At 38.7% G+C, this 15390-nt stretch overlaps 1 protein-coding gene across 8 annotated transcripts in view; it reads left to right on the forward strand.

The window, feature by feature from the left end:
* Positions 1–951: 951 nt before the first annotated feature.
* The window catches only part of PTPN13 (protein tyrosine phosphatase non-receptor type 13), a 222311-nt gene continuing 207872 nt past the window's right edge, over positions 952–15390 (forward strand). For all 8 annotated transcript variants that reach the window (XM_081238122.1, XM_081238124.1, XM_081238125.1 and 5 more), the window contains exon 1: positions 952–1450. The gene's annotated coding sequence lies outside the window, so the exon portion shown is untranslated. The remainder of the gene's footprint in view (positions 1451–15390) is intronic.

The raw sequence follows: 15390 nt of genomic DNA on the forward strand, positions 1-15390 counted from the left end.
CTTTTGAAACTCAAATGACAAGATACCATTCGCTCATGAATTCAGTAAGACTTCCTTGTAAATTGTTGAAACCCAAACTTTTTAGCTTGCAGGAGGGTCATAGCTGCTAGGACATACTTCTGCCAAGTTGTAATGTGTAGTCCTATAGAAAAATGGATGCCTTTATCTTATTCCATTTTGTCAAACATTTTACTTATTTTTTTTAACTTTAGGATTATCTGAGCTTCAGAAGGAAAATTACAAGAATTTATACACTTTTTTTTTTTTTTTTTACAAATATGAGAATGTGAGTTTTCCTGAGGGCATTTGGGGTTGACCGAGTGTTGCCACCACACCGTTGAAGATCACTTTACAACTGTGGGAATACTCACCGAGATGTTTTCATTGACCCCGTCATTTCCAAGTCGCTCTACTGCTGCAGGGAGCTGGCACAGCCCCGCTCTTTCTCTCATTCTTCTTCTCACCCTTTCAAAGCCCAAATCCGCCCGGTGGGAATATGGAAACAAGGCTGGAGGCAAGGGAGGGCAAGGGGGGAGTGGTTATTTCGATTGACAGGGGAAGAGCAGGGCATTTTTCACTCTCCCTCGCACTCTGCTGGGCCACAAAGTTCTGTTTCTGAAGTTGGAAGTGTGGGGGCGGTCGGCTGCATTTTCAACTTGGCCAGAAATTAGGAGCCCACCCCGCAGGGGCTAAGAACTTCGCTGCCAGGCCATCAACCTGAGCGTCTGGCAAGCCAGAAGAACGCGAAAAGCCAGGCCCAAGACTCCGGTTGTCATGGGAACCTGGGCGCCTGTCTCCCCGGCGACCTTGTCCCTAGGGAGGGGGCGGGGCTGGAGGGCCGTCGGGCCAATGAGGCCGAGGGGACGGCGGGGTCGGAGATCCGCTGTGCTCCGGGAATCCGGGGAGGGTTGATTGACATGAACTGGGCGGAGCCGGTGCGGGTGCGTGAGGTGTAGCCCGAGTGGAGCGAGTAGCTCCGGCAGCCGCGGCGCGGTGAGGGTGACACACCATGATTACAACCACTAGAGACCGTGTTGCTGGCGAGCAACACTCCCTGGCTTCCCGGTCCGCCTCTGCCGCTTCGGCAGCGCTCGGAGCCGGCCGCAGGAGTTGAGCAGTTCCGCACCAGAGGGTTTGGCGAAGCCCTTGCAGGCGTACGGGGCAACAGAGGGCCGGGAAGGGTGCGCGAGCGCTCGAGGGTCAGGCGGTCGGCCGGGGTCGCGGCTGGAGGGGCGTTTCGGAGGCGTGGAGGAGGAGGAGATGCTGCTCCTCTTTTCCCCCTCCCCAGGCTCCTTCTCCAGCTCCTTCGGCCCACGCTCGCAGCCGCTTGGGGAAGAAGAAGTGGAGGCTCTCGGCGCCCGCGGGGGCTGCCGGCTGCCCACCCCTACGCCGCGTCCCCTCAGCCCTCGTCCCGCGCTCCAGTAGTAGGACCGGGTCTCCGGAAGAGCAGGTAAGGACGAGAGCTGGCTTGGGCTCTGGACTGCGTGTGTGGAAAGTGCCCAACAAAGTGCACCGCGCTCGCTCTCTTCCTCCTCTCTGCTTTTGCCCCAACCCCTGAAATCAACCCTGTTGCCCTGGTGGAAGGAACTTTTTTTGGTTGGAGTGTTTTGGTGTGTTAGGTGGGGGTGGGGTTACTGGGGTGGGGAGGAATGAGATGATGTTTTATTGTGAATTAGGTAGATCCACCTTCTCCGCGGAGGAAAGTCGGATTCTCGGGAATTAAACTCCGAGGGGCAGATTGTGGGGTAATAGAGAGTGACATTGCCCCATCATGCTACTACATCTCTGCCCTGTGCGTGCTAAGGGAAGGGCTCCCAGAGTCTGTTTCTAATTTCTGTAAATGATTGTGGACATGGTGTGGTTAGAGGCCGCCGAAAAGAATGTGTGTATGTAAGGGCTCGGAGAAGAGGGGGTTGGGTGGTAGGGAAGAGGGGGCAGAGGGAGAGACACTGCCTGATGCAAGCTCTTTTATTGCTTTTCTCTGAGTGGAGCTAACCACCCCTCTCCCTCTCGCCTTTACTCATTACAAGATACAGTAGTACGGAAAGCTGGAAAGCTAAAGTTTGGTAGAGGCAAGAAAGTTTTTACAAAGTTTAATTTCCCTCTGTTGTGAATACACTGGAGAAGGGGTAATGGGGAGAAATATTACCACTAAAATAGATTAACAGCAATGCAGTTTTCAGTGGCCTTACACATATATGGTCGACACCTCCATACACTTCCAACTAATCTCTTGGACAGCCTTGTGTCATTTTCGTTTAATTGCATCTTTGAAATAACAAACGCGGTGACTTCATGGAGAGCTGCCTGGAGCTGAATTTACCTCTCAGAAAATGGGGCAATCGGGTTTGTTTTCAAGGCGGGGACCTAAACGAAATGTAGGACACCTGATCTGTGGGTTGAAGAGTGCAGGTAACTAATTAGAAAGATTTTAAAATTTAGATCTACAGAGTTTACTAAAGGATGGGGAAAAAATGGAAGTCGTTGTATTATGAAACAAGCGTTGGTATTTTCCCAAATTCTTGTTGACTGGGTTGGGAGGGTCAACGTGAAAACTTGCTTCCTGCTCATTGGCTGTTTGTGTTGGTGCTATGATACAAATTATTTCTTATGTTAATATCATTAGCATTATTTATTAAGTTCATGAATGTATTGATTCAGTAAATTCGTAGAGAGGCGAATTGACTGCTTTATTGTCCAATCTTAAGTTTATTATACTTTTTTCATAATAACTTTGTATTCTAACTTTGATGTTCTAGAGGCCTTGTGGAAGTATGTGTCGGGGAGATGGTAGGATGGAAGCTGGAATTAAAAGTAGAAAAAATATCTAGGGTTAGTTATTAAGAAAAGGAACTAATTTGAAGTGTGTTTCACTTTTACATGAACTTTTTAAATTTTTTATTTATTTAATTTTTATTGGAGTATAGTTGATACAAGAACTTTTAAAAAAAATCTATTATGTAGGTTTGAATTTACATTTGTCCCACCAAAACTTTTACTTGCATGTAAAGCCTGCTGTTTTTCGGAGGGTGATTACCAGCATCTGAAAATATTTATAAATAGCTTTTCATGTCACAAGAAACACGCATACACAAACCATTAAAACCAGTGTCAATTGCAAAGATGGATTTTGATACTATGATGGGGTCAAAAGTTGTAAAACTTACATTATGTTTTTCTGGAGGCATGCCTCAAATGCAGGAAGTGAATGTGAGAATTGGCTAATTGTTTCTGGTAGATGATAGGTATCAATCTTGAAATGAATGGAATTTATGTAGTTTTTTATTAAGAAAAACAGGTCAAATCCTTGCTTTATTCTGCTTTTAATAGGTCAGGGATTGGATGAGGGGCATTGTAGCTTCTCCTATATCAATTGAGTATGTATTTTTCCAGCTCATCTTATTGCCCATTCCAAATGAGCTAGAGAAAGGGACTACTGAGAATAAGCTGCTGCAGCTTCTTCCTCTTCTTTTTTTTTTTAACATCTTTATTGGAGTATAATTGCTTTACAATGGTCTCTCTTTTTTTTTTTTTGACAAGAGTTTGTAATTGTTAAATAAACTACAAAACATTTTTTGTGGTATAATCAAATTGTAATCAATACCAATTGAAATCGAAAGGAAACACTGCCATACTCCAAGCCTGTGCATTTAGGAGTTACTCCTGTCAACATTTTCTTATTTTGGAATATGCTTTGGTAGAAATTTGTGCCATTAGTTAGAATAGAGAATTGAAGGTTTTCTCCTCTCAGGCCTCTGATGTAACCAAGTGTGACTCATTTGAGTTAATGTCCCTTTACACAGCTGGAGCCTGAAAAAGGAGAAAGGATATTGGGTCTCAGAATAGAAGGATTAGTGCTGATAGGAAGAGTGAGGGTCTGTTGCTCTGGATTTCCAATTTTTTCCACTGACAACTTTTCTTAATTTGAAAATTAAGATGGGTTGAACAACCCAGGAACTGGATTTTAAAAGCTTTTAATGAGTAATTTATATAGAACATCAATGATCTAAGTTAAAGTTACATAGTCACTGTAAGCATGTCACATCAAAACTGTGGTCTGTAAACTGCTCCATGAGGAGTAATTCCAGTAATCCTGTGAGTCTAGGGGGCAAAATGAAAACATCTTTAAGACCCCTGTCTTATTCTTGTTTAGTGTCAGTCACTGTGAATAAGCATCCTGTTCTATCCTGTATGAAGAATGTATAACTATAGCTAATAGCTTGTGAGGCAGTAGGAGACCAATTACTTAACTTCTTAGGATAGAAAGGCAGCAACTTCTAAATGGTCTAGTGTTGAGGCTGCTGTAGATTTGAACCACAGACGAACATGTTTTTTCCCGGGTTTGCTATCAGGTGCTTAGGAAATACAGGAACTGGTTTAAACACCTGTTTAAGTGTGTTTGCCTTATCCTGTGCTCCACCACTGAATCCTGCTTTTTCTTTATTTTTCTTTGATTCCAGTATGAAAATTTATTGAAACAAACTTCCTCAGAGAGAATTCTACTGTAATATATAGAATGTGGACTTTAGAGAAACGTGTGTCCAAATCCTAGAGAACATCTTTAAATTACTTTCCACATTTTTAAATAATTTAATACTATCTACTTCCCAAGGTATGTTGGGGATGAAATTAAATAATATATGCAAAAGTGGCAAGTGCAAATTGACACTCAGTATTTAGTTTATTTCCTTCCTTTCTAATTTCTTTTACGTAATTGAATAACATTCAATAATAGCAAAAACTTATGATTGTACACCCAAATCATTCCTGAATGTTTAGAACATGTAACTCACCATAGCCCTCAGGGGTTTTGACTTGAATCTGTGTTGTTGGAAGGCCCTCTTTGCCTACCAGCAAAGAAATGTCTTTGGTTGCACACTGCATCTATACTTAACAGTTTCTTATTTTCTTTCTAGTTTAGTGATACTCTGGCTGCATGTTAGAATCACCTGGGTAGGTTTTAAAATTCTTTATGCCCAGGACTCAATTCAGACCAATTAAACCAGAATCTTTGGGGGTAAGACCCACACATCCTTATTTTTGGAAGCGCCCTAAGAAATTACAATATGGAGCCAACTTACAAACCAATATTCTAGTCCTTTCTAGAAGGTGAGTATAGAAAATTTGATTCCCACAAATGCAGCAACATTTTTATGTTGTGTTTTGGTATTTTCCTCTACATAAATCACAAGAATTAAAAAAAATAAATATGTTTCAGAAGCAACTATGTATATGCCCATCTACAGGATTTTTACTATTTGAATCAGAATTTAAGGTATAAATATTTCCTTCCAGTTCCTTAGAGCTGCACATGTGGTTAAATTTAAATTAATTTAATTAGCTATCATTTAAAATTCAGTTCCTTATTCCCACTAGCCAAATTAAAAAAGAATTTTTATTGAAGTATAGTTGATTTACAATGTTGTGTTTAATTTCTGCTCTATAGCAAAGTGACTCAGTTATACATATACATATATTCTTTTTCATATTCTTTTCCATTATGGTTTATCACAGGATATTGAATATAGTTCCCTGTGCTACACAGTATGACCTTGTTTATCCATCCTATATATAATAGTTTGCATCTGCTAATCCCAAATTCCCAGTTCTTCCCTCCCCGCACTAGCGAAATTTTAAGTGCTCAGTAGCCACTTGTGGCTAGTAGCCCCTGTTTTGAACAGCTCAGCTATGGAATATTTCTATCATCACAGAAAGTTCTGTATTACCTAAGGGTTTGGAAATTTGTGTTACAATTTCCCATCATCTGAAATGAGATAAATATGATATATATAGTCATTTCCTTTAGATTTATAATTTAAAATATATTATTTTTGATAGTTTTATTTAAGTGAGGAGAAATATCACATTTTTAACGCTTTCCTCAATTCCTTGTACCTAGTTGTGAGGTTTTCCTTTTCAAAGTTAACTGAGAGGAGGAACTTGAGTGTCCTTATGTTTATCATTTATATTAGTATGCTCTGAATCCAACCAACGGCTTAATTGCTCTTGTGTACTACAGCAGTTTCAGGAAATAGAGAAAGTCATCATTTCAACTTAAGTGTTGGAATTTGATTCAAGGTTTTTCTATCTGGGGAAGCTTTTTTTTTTCTTTTACAAATGGAGACTCTTAGTTGCCATATGGTACAATTGAATTTTCCAACAGAAAACCGTCTTATTTGTTTTAACTTGAACATAGAGTTGCATGAGGGACTTCATTTCTTTTCTTTGTTTAAAATATATTTATTTTATTTATTTATTTTTGGCTGCGTTGGGTCTTTGTTGCTGCGTGTGGGCTTTCTCTAGTTGCGGCGAGCGGGGGCTACTCTTCGTTGCGGTGCACTGGCTTCTCATCGAGGTGGCTTCTCTTATTGCGGAGCATGGGCTCCAGGCGCGTGGGCTTCAGTTGTGGGACATGGGCTCAGTAGTTGTGGCTATCGGGCTCTAGAGCGCAGGCTCAGTAGTTGTGGTGCACAGACTTAGTTGCTCCGCGGCATGTGGGATCTTCCCGGACCTGGGCTCGAACCCGTGTCCCCTGAGTTGGCAGGTGGATTCTTTTTTTTTTTTTTAATTTTATTTATTTATTTATTTATTTATTCATTCATTCATTCATTCATTTATTCATGGCTGTGTTGGGTCTTCGTTTCTGTGCATGGGCTTTCTCCATTTGCGGCGAGCGGGGGCCACTCTTCATCGCGGTGCGCGGGCCTCTCACTATCGCGGCCTCTCTTGTTGCGGAGCACAAGTTCCAGACGCGCAGGCTCAGTAGTTGTGGCGCACGGGCCTAGTTGCTCCACGGCATGTGGGATCTTCCCAGACCAGGGCTCGAACCCGTGTCCCGTGAATTGGCAGGCAGACTCTCAACCACTGCGCCACCAGGGAAGCCCGGCAGGTGGATTCTTAACCACTGCGCCACCAAGGAAGTCCTGAGACTATTTCTTCCCACAAGAAAGCATTCCCTTCAACAAAAATGAGGTTCCTAAGCAGTTTGAGATGGTTGAAAGCTAACACTATGTCGTGAATTTTAATGGTGTTTGTCACTTGTTAACTACTGATGCACAGCTTAGAGGAAACTGTACATGTAGTTCATCTCAGCTGCACCACCCCCCTTAGCACCTTTAAAAAAAAATCAAAGTTTACTTTATTGCTTTATTGTGTTGGGAGTAGAAACTAAAGTGGGTAGAAATGGAAACATTATTTTTAATTAAAAGTGTTCCTTTTTTTCCTTATTGGTAGATTGTTCATTTCTTTTTTTTTAAATTTTATTTATTTATTTTTGGCTGTGATGGGTCTTCGTTTCTGTGCGAGGGCTTTCTCTAGTTGTGGTAAGCGGGGGCCACTCTTTATCGCGGTGCGCGGGCCTCTCACTATCGTGGCCTCTCTTGTTGAGGAGCACAGGCTCTAGACGCGCAGGCTCAGTAGTTGTGGCTCACGGGCCTAGTTGCTCTGCGGCATGTGGGATCTTCCCAGACCAGGGTTCGAACCTGTGTCCCCTGCATTAGCAGGCAGATTCTCAACCACTGGGCCACCGGGGAAGCCCCTGTTCATTTCTTTTAACATAAACACATGCTTTTTTAACTACTCAGTTCAGAAAAATTTGCATCCAAGATGTTGAGAGTTATTTTGTTGAAAGGGTGTCTGATGGAATGTTTTGTATTCTATATCATTTTCATATTTTAATGCTTTTCCTCTTATTTCTCATGTAGTTGTGGAACAGAAATGAAACATTCTTGTTGAATAACTTAAATTAAGGTTAGAATGATTATATAATCTGAGAATGTGTTAAAAATATTCTAAGTTGGTGTATTTTATTTTATTTTTTTTAGGAAGAAAGATAGAGCCTGAGAATTTTTTTTTTGTTTTTTGCGGTACGCGGGCCTCTCACTGTTGTGGCCTCTCCCGTTGCGGAGCACAGGCTCCGGATGCGCAGGCTCAGTGGCCATAGCTCACGGGCCCAGCCGCTCCGCGGCATGTGGGATATTCCCGGACCGGGGCACGAACCCACGTCCCCTGCATCGGCGGGCGGACTCCCAACAACTGCGCCACCAGGGAAGCCCGAGCCTGAGAATTTTTTAAAAGAAGAGAACCCTTTTAAGAAACTTAGTTACTCTTAGCACTGCTTAAGTATTACTTAAGCACTTTTTCTAGAAAAGTGTAATTTTTAAAATAAACATTTAAACTATTAAGGGATTATTTATTTTAGGTCTTAGTATAGTCAGATATCTCTTCTGGAAAATGTTGAAGTGAAAAGAAATAATCAGTGTTTTGACACAGGAGTTTCCCTTATTTGTAAAGTTTTGAATGATAAATTCATTCTCTCAATGTCTTTCATATTCTTGACTTTGCTGAGATGTAATTTCATAGGATTATTTGAACGTAATATTGACTCAGTTCATTCTTCACACAGTCTATTTTGATTTGACTCTGATGCTAGTTTCTGGAAGTGAAAGAATGAGCTTCACGCGATGATTCAGATGCAACATATACCAGTTTTCTAAGTACTGTGTGAAAATTTACAAAAGCTAAAATGTATCCTTATGGCTGTACTTCACGAAAGCTGAAATAGGTGTTTCATTTTTTTAAAGAATGATCAACTATACTTCAATTAAAAAAAAAACTCATAGGGACTTCCCTGGTGGTGCAGTGGTTAAACTGCGAGCTCCCAGTGCAGGGGCCCTGGGTTCGATCCCTGGTCAGAAAACTAGATCCCACATGCATGCCACAACTAAGACTTTGCATGCCACAAATAAGACCCGGTGCAACCAAATTAAATAAATAAATAAAATATTAAAAAAAAAACTCTTAGATTAGAAAAATCAAAATAACTTATAATTTAAAAAAAATACAGTAGATATAATTTAGTTTAGGAATATTCAATTATCAGATCAAAACTAGCTAAAACTATATTGTGGATATGTACCAGTCAGTTGAATTCAATCAGAACTTTGAAATTCTGGCACTGCTTTGAGGTATACAGAAATAAATAACAGATAGTATATGTGTTATTACACAGTACCTGGCAGTATTGCTGTTTTATTTGTAATTCAAGCCAACATATCCTTCAGTGTTCATAGTTATATAATTCTTACACTTACAAAGAAAAAATCTAGACTATATTATTTTCCATTATTAAAATTTAATGGGAATTTCCTTCAATTTTTAAATAAAAGAAACTATTTTAATGTGATCACATAATATACTCATAGCTGAAGACCAAACAGAGCTACATTTTTAAAATAAGATTTCATCTTAATGTTTCTCTATGTTTATGTGTGTACATCAAGACTTCATCTAACTTCAAGGGTGTTTTAAGATTGTACTGAGGTACTGAGATTTAATTAAAAAATAGATGATATTGTTCTTCCACCTAAAGGGATATTAAAGAATCACTGTTGGTAAACCAAGCCAGTTGAGTGTTTTTCTTGTAGCCGTAATGATGAATCTGGACTGATATAACCATATTCTGATGGCCAGCCCCCCTTTTTTTAAAAAATATATTTATTTTATTTTATTTATTTATTTTTGGCTGCGTTGGGTGTTCCTTGCTGCGGGCATGCTTTCTCTAGTTGCGGCGAGCGGGGGGCACTCGTTGTTGCGGTGCGTGGGCTTCTCATTGCGTTGGCTTCTCTTGTTGTGGAGAACGGGCTCTAGGCATGCGGGCGTCCGTAGTTGTGGCTCGCGGGCTCTAGAGTGCAGGCTCAGTAGTTGTGGCGCACGGGCTTTGTTGCTCCACGGCGCGTGGGAACTTCCCGGACCAGGGCTTGAACCCTTGTCCCCTGCATTGGCAGGCGGATTCTTAACAACTGCGCCACCAGGGAAGCCCTAGACAGCCCCCTTTTTAATTGTTCTGTATTCAGTAAACGTACATTGAATTCCTGTTCTTTGCCGGGCGCTCTACTAGGCACTGGTGATACACAGAGAGGGCACATTACCAAGGTAGCAGGTAAATGGATTAGTCTGTGGCCACATATATTTAATCATCTGAGTTCAAGCCAAGTAAACCAATCTATTGACAGGATATATTGGCACAGAACAGCTGTAAAGGTAAAAATTAAATCATATGTAAAAACTTTACAAACGTGAGTACTGATCTGAATATATATGAATTGTTTTTAGATGCAGCTGTGCATTGTGTTGACCATTCCTCTTTGATTTAGAGACAACAGTATAGCATGGGATTTAGACCCTAGACTTTGGAGCCAGGCTGCCTGAGTTTTAATTTCTGACTCTGATATATAAGCTCTGTGACCTTGTGGAAATTTTCCTTGTGCTTTCGTTTTTTTCATTTACAGAATAAGGATAATTACCAGGCCTCTTTTATGGTATTGTTGTAAGGACTAAATGATTAATTCATTAAAACATGTAAGCAATTGGAGCAGTGCCTAATGCATACTAAGTATTTAATAAATATTAGCTATTATTATTTTGGGTATACTTTTATTTATAACAGTTATTTATTTATTTATTTATTTATTTACTACCCTGGGTAAAGGTAATATATGAACTTAAATACGTTTTTTTGTTTCAAAGTTTATGGCCCTACTTTGTTTCTTGGGCTGCATGTTTCTGTTTCTTCCACTCGTTACTTGGGCTTGTTGATATATGTAACCTGTGCATAAATTTCACACACTTCGTGGAACTTGTGAAAGTAAATGTCATCCTCTTCAGACTACCCTTTTTTTTTTTTTTTTTTTGACCATGCTGCGTGGCTTGTGGGATCTTACTTCCCTGACCAGGGATTGAACATGGGCCATGGCAGTGAAAGTGCGAAGTCCTAACCACTGGACCGCCAGGGAATTCCCCAAACTACTCATTTTTAGAACCCTACACATCTCCTGTTTTGGAGTTACTTTTTAGAGCATATGGCATGTTGTTTTTGAAGATCCTTTGTAGTGGCACATCTCTTCTTTGAGAATAGATTTGATTGAATTAAATAATATATTCATGATCTAGAAAGGTGAATGATTTAGGAGGATTTAATAATTTCAATTAAAATGAAAAATGATTATAAAGTAAAAGGAGTGATTTTTAAAATAGGACTGTAAACATGATTAGAAAGACAGTCCCAGAAATATCTCTGATACTATTGTGTTTGAGGACAAAGGTATCTATCCTCCCAAAGTGTCTATTTTTAAAGTTAACACTCAGGTACATAAAGTATGTTTAAAGGTACATTGTTCACAGTCACACAGATATATTACTTAATATTTGTGAATCTTATGTTGCTATGCCCCAGGAGTGTTGTGTAACATAACCTAGAATTGTTTTCTTTTTCTTTTAAAGGGTATGTGTTGTTGTTGTTTTTAAATTTAATTAATTAATTAATTTTTGGCTGCATTGGGTTTTTGTTGCTGCATGTGGGCTTTTTGAAGTGAGCAGGGGCTACTCTTCATTGCGGTGTGCAGGCTTCTCATTGCCATGGCTTCTCTTGTTGCAGAGCATATATACCTTATGAATCTCCAAGATGATTATGTATAGAGTCGTCCCTCCGTATTCTCCATGGGATTGATTCCAGGACCTCCATGGATATAAAAGCTGTGGATACTCAAGTCCCTTATATAAAATGACATAGTATTTGCATATTACCTACACAAATCCTCCCATATACTTTAAATCATCTTCAAATTATTTATACTATCTAATACAGTGTAAATGCTGCGTAAATCATTGTAAATACAATGCAAATAGTTGCCAACATGCAGCAAATTCAAGTTTTGCTTTTTGGAACTTTCTGTAATTTTTTTTTTCCCAAATATTTTCCATCCAAGGTTGGTTGAATCTGTGGTTGTGGAACCTGTGGTTACAGATGGCCAACTGTTTATCATTTTAATTTATTTGACAATTTAACTACAGAATCCACAGTACATCTCTTAGCATCTTTCTTAATAGGAGCACTGATTTGGGAAATATTCTTTGTGTTTGCCCTATCCAAGACCACTGCAGTGAATTATTTGTTTTGCTTCTTCCAATGAGAAGTTGCTTTGGGTTGCTAGTACAAGAGACCCCGGCATAACAATGACCTAAGAAGATAGGGATTTCCTTTTCTCTAATATAAAGTCCAGGCATACGACTCCAGAGCTGCTCTGGCTGTTTTAAGACATTGCAGTGAACCCAGACATCTTTTTTTTCTTCTCTACCTCCTTACTGCATGGCTTTCATCCTCAAGATGCCCTCTTGGTTACAAAATGGCTGCTAGCATTCTATAAAAATGTTGTCCTTCTAGTTAGAATATATGGAAGAGATGGGGGAAATGGCAAAAAAGGGTGTGCCTTCCAGCTGATTTTGAATTTAGGTAGTCCTCGGTTTGCGTTTTAGCTCTTTTAGTAATTAGAGTCATTTTGGATAAGTAATTTAATCTCTCTGTGTCTGATCTGTAAAATGAAAATAATAATGTCTACCTCAGAAAGTTGCATAAGCTTTATTCCTGAGTCATTACATATATAAAATGATTGGGCACAGCCCACGTATTCACTTTACAAGAATTCTTTACCTTTCACTTCCCTTTTCATCTGTATATACTGGGCAAAACAGCAACCTAAGAAATATGATTAATTATACTGAGAAAAAAGCTTGGCTTATCTCTTCATCCACCCAGATTTTAGCCTCTCTAGTATGTTTTGATTAGGTCACTGACTATGCTTTGGTTATCAGATGTTTTACATGTAAGATCTTTTTAGACATAGTAGCTACGTATTTACTTTAAAACTAAAATGGTTGACATCTTAAAAGAAATAAAATGGGCAAATCGGCCATGCCCCCGTGAATATGTGAAAAATATGGAAATTGGTAGGTAAAAATACCCACAGGATTATTTGACTACAGTTAAAATAGCAACAATTATAAATGTTTTACAGGTAATATAAATTAGTTTTTGTTGTAATGTCTTTTGTTTCTTAGATAAACTAATTATACAGCTGTAAAGTATTTGACTGACTGCTCTGTATTCAGAATTGTTTTCAGTATATTGAGAAATATTTAAAAATAAAAGGAAAAGGTTGCTACCAAAAAACTTAAAATCTAGGTTTAAAAAAAACACAGATAGGAAAGATAGGAAGCCATTATATATTAGAAAACAATGAATAAATGCTCTAAAATTTTGAGGAAGAAAGTGTGGCTTAGTCACAGGATTCACTTGGGTAGAGCTTGAGCTGTCTTGAAGATGTTATTAATGTCTGGGAAAGAGCATGGTGTATCACAGGGCAGAATAAAAGATATGAGTGAGTCAGTTCAGGAGAGAGGAAGTGTTAAGAAGTGCTGAAGGTGGCATGTGAAAGTGAGAAGAGTAGGGGTACAGAGAAGGAAGTGCCTAAAGAGTAAGAGAACTAGGGAAGTGTAATGTTAAAGATGATGCATTAGGAGAGTCTGTCAAGGAGTATGTGACCAGTAGCAACAGATGCCATAGGGAGCCAACAAAAATGATGGAAGAAAAGTAGAAGAAAAAGAACAGTGTGATCAGTAGAGTGTTATTACCTTCAACACCATTTTACTATACTGATAAGGAGAGGAATAGGAAGGAAGTTGAAATGGAGGATGGTATTTGGTGGCAAAATAGATGAGATTCAGATGATCTGAATGATTTCATGAGTCAGAAAAAATTTCTTTGTAAAATTGAAGATGGTGAAAGAACAGATTCTATGAGATTAAGAGATTTAAAGTTCCAGAAAGAGTGAAAAAGAATACTCTCTTTATGAGGCTTTGTCTGGATGGGAAGGAGTGAGCTCTAGGTAGAGTTGTTAGCTTTGGTCAGGAGGAGAGCAGCTTTTTCTGTAAGATTGAAGAGAATGTTACAAAGATAGATATGGGCCTGTTGAAGAACAGAAATGAAAATAAGAGAATTCTGTAAGAGAATTTACACTTAATGCAGTTATCTTCAGAAAGTGCCGTCAGAAGAAGCAAGCTTGTCTGCTTTTAACTATGATTCAGTAGTGGTGAAAAATTGGAAGTTTGAAGAGAGATGTAAAGGTTAGAAATCATCACTGTTGGGAGAGTAATGGGAGATGGATAAATGGTTTATAGGCTTTATCACTTTGAAGTTGAAAATTTGAACGTTGATGGCCTAAATCCACATCTGCAGAAAACGAAGGGTAAGGTATAGGGGTTATTGCAATCTGCAGTGGTCAAGTGAAATATGGGACCTAGAGTAATGAGGAAACTCAGTGAGGCTGGGAAGATTGGTTGAAATAGAAAGTGATTTTACTCAGCACTTTCTGAATTTGCTCAATAAGCCAACTACTGACTGAATCAAAGATATTTATCATTTGCTGCTATCTGCCACTTGTTAGAACAAGCCGACAAAGGATCTTGACTCGGAGTAAAGTGAGTATGATGTTTGTTCAGTTTATGTGGATTAGTTACTGCTTAGGTCACTTAACCTGCAGTTGGGGATTGTATTTAAAAGGGGCCATATAAACCATAAATTCAGAAAAAGTGTTTAAATAAAAATCTCATCCTGTTGTTTAATATTGTGCTATAGCAGTTGGGTTTTTTATGTGCCACTAGTATGACTTTACTGTCAGTCTTTGTACTTATTTATTATTATGATAGTTATCACTAGGATTCAAAATTGTAAATTAATTGGGAATCTCTTCTGCAAATTGCTTTGGCTACAAAAAAATTTTCTATCCTTTTCTTAGATGTTAGCATTATACTTGGCAGATAGATCAACTCCTAAAAAAGTTTTGAAACTCATTTTTCCATTTTTAATTCAGATAAATGTTTTATCTGCTATACCAATTGTGATGTAAAAAGTAAAATTCAAAAATATATTCAGTATTTTACCAACTCAGGACTTGATTTATTTTTAAATTCCTGAAACAACATACTACAAAACTTCTTGGCTATCTACAAATACTTGGCTATTGCCTGAAGTCACCTAGTTGATGGTTAAGTAACAGCAAAATTCAGTGTAGGCCTCTACAAATAGTGTCTTAGCTGGCCAAATCATCTAAAGGATTAATTGCCGTTGCTTTGATTAATAAAGTGTATATAATGGTGGCTGGTGCATTTTCCTTTTCTGCTTTTTGTATTACCAAATAGTTGTAAGAAAAAAAAATCTAGAGGAAATAATGTTACTCTAGTTTATAAATTACTCTTGGTTCACTTAGACAGCATCTTTTAAAATATATTTGACCTCCTAATCATGTGAAAAAGACCTAATCAGGAATTTATTGTCTCAAGAGAAACAGTTTCAATGGTATATGCTATAAACAGCAAAATTCATGTTTATGATACCTTTAAAACTATTAATCTTTTAAGAAGTTATTTAAATCCTCTTTTACTACCCTAATGAGGGCCATTGTAAAGGTTTTCATTTCTCTATATTGTGACAATTAGCCTTTTAGACTGAATAATACTTTAAAAGCTAATTATATGATGCAGCAGTTTGTAAATATG

This window comes from Mesoplodon bidens (assembly GCF_964165515.1).
Source record: "Mesoplodon bidens genome assembly, chromosome: 1".
Lineage (NCBI taxonomy): Eukaryota > Metazoa > Chordata > Mammalia > Artiodactyla > Ziphiidae > Mesoplodon > Mesoplodon bidens.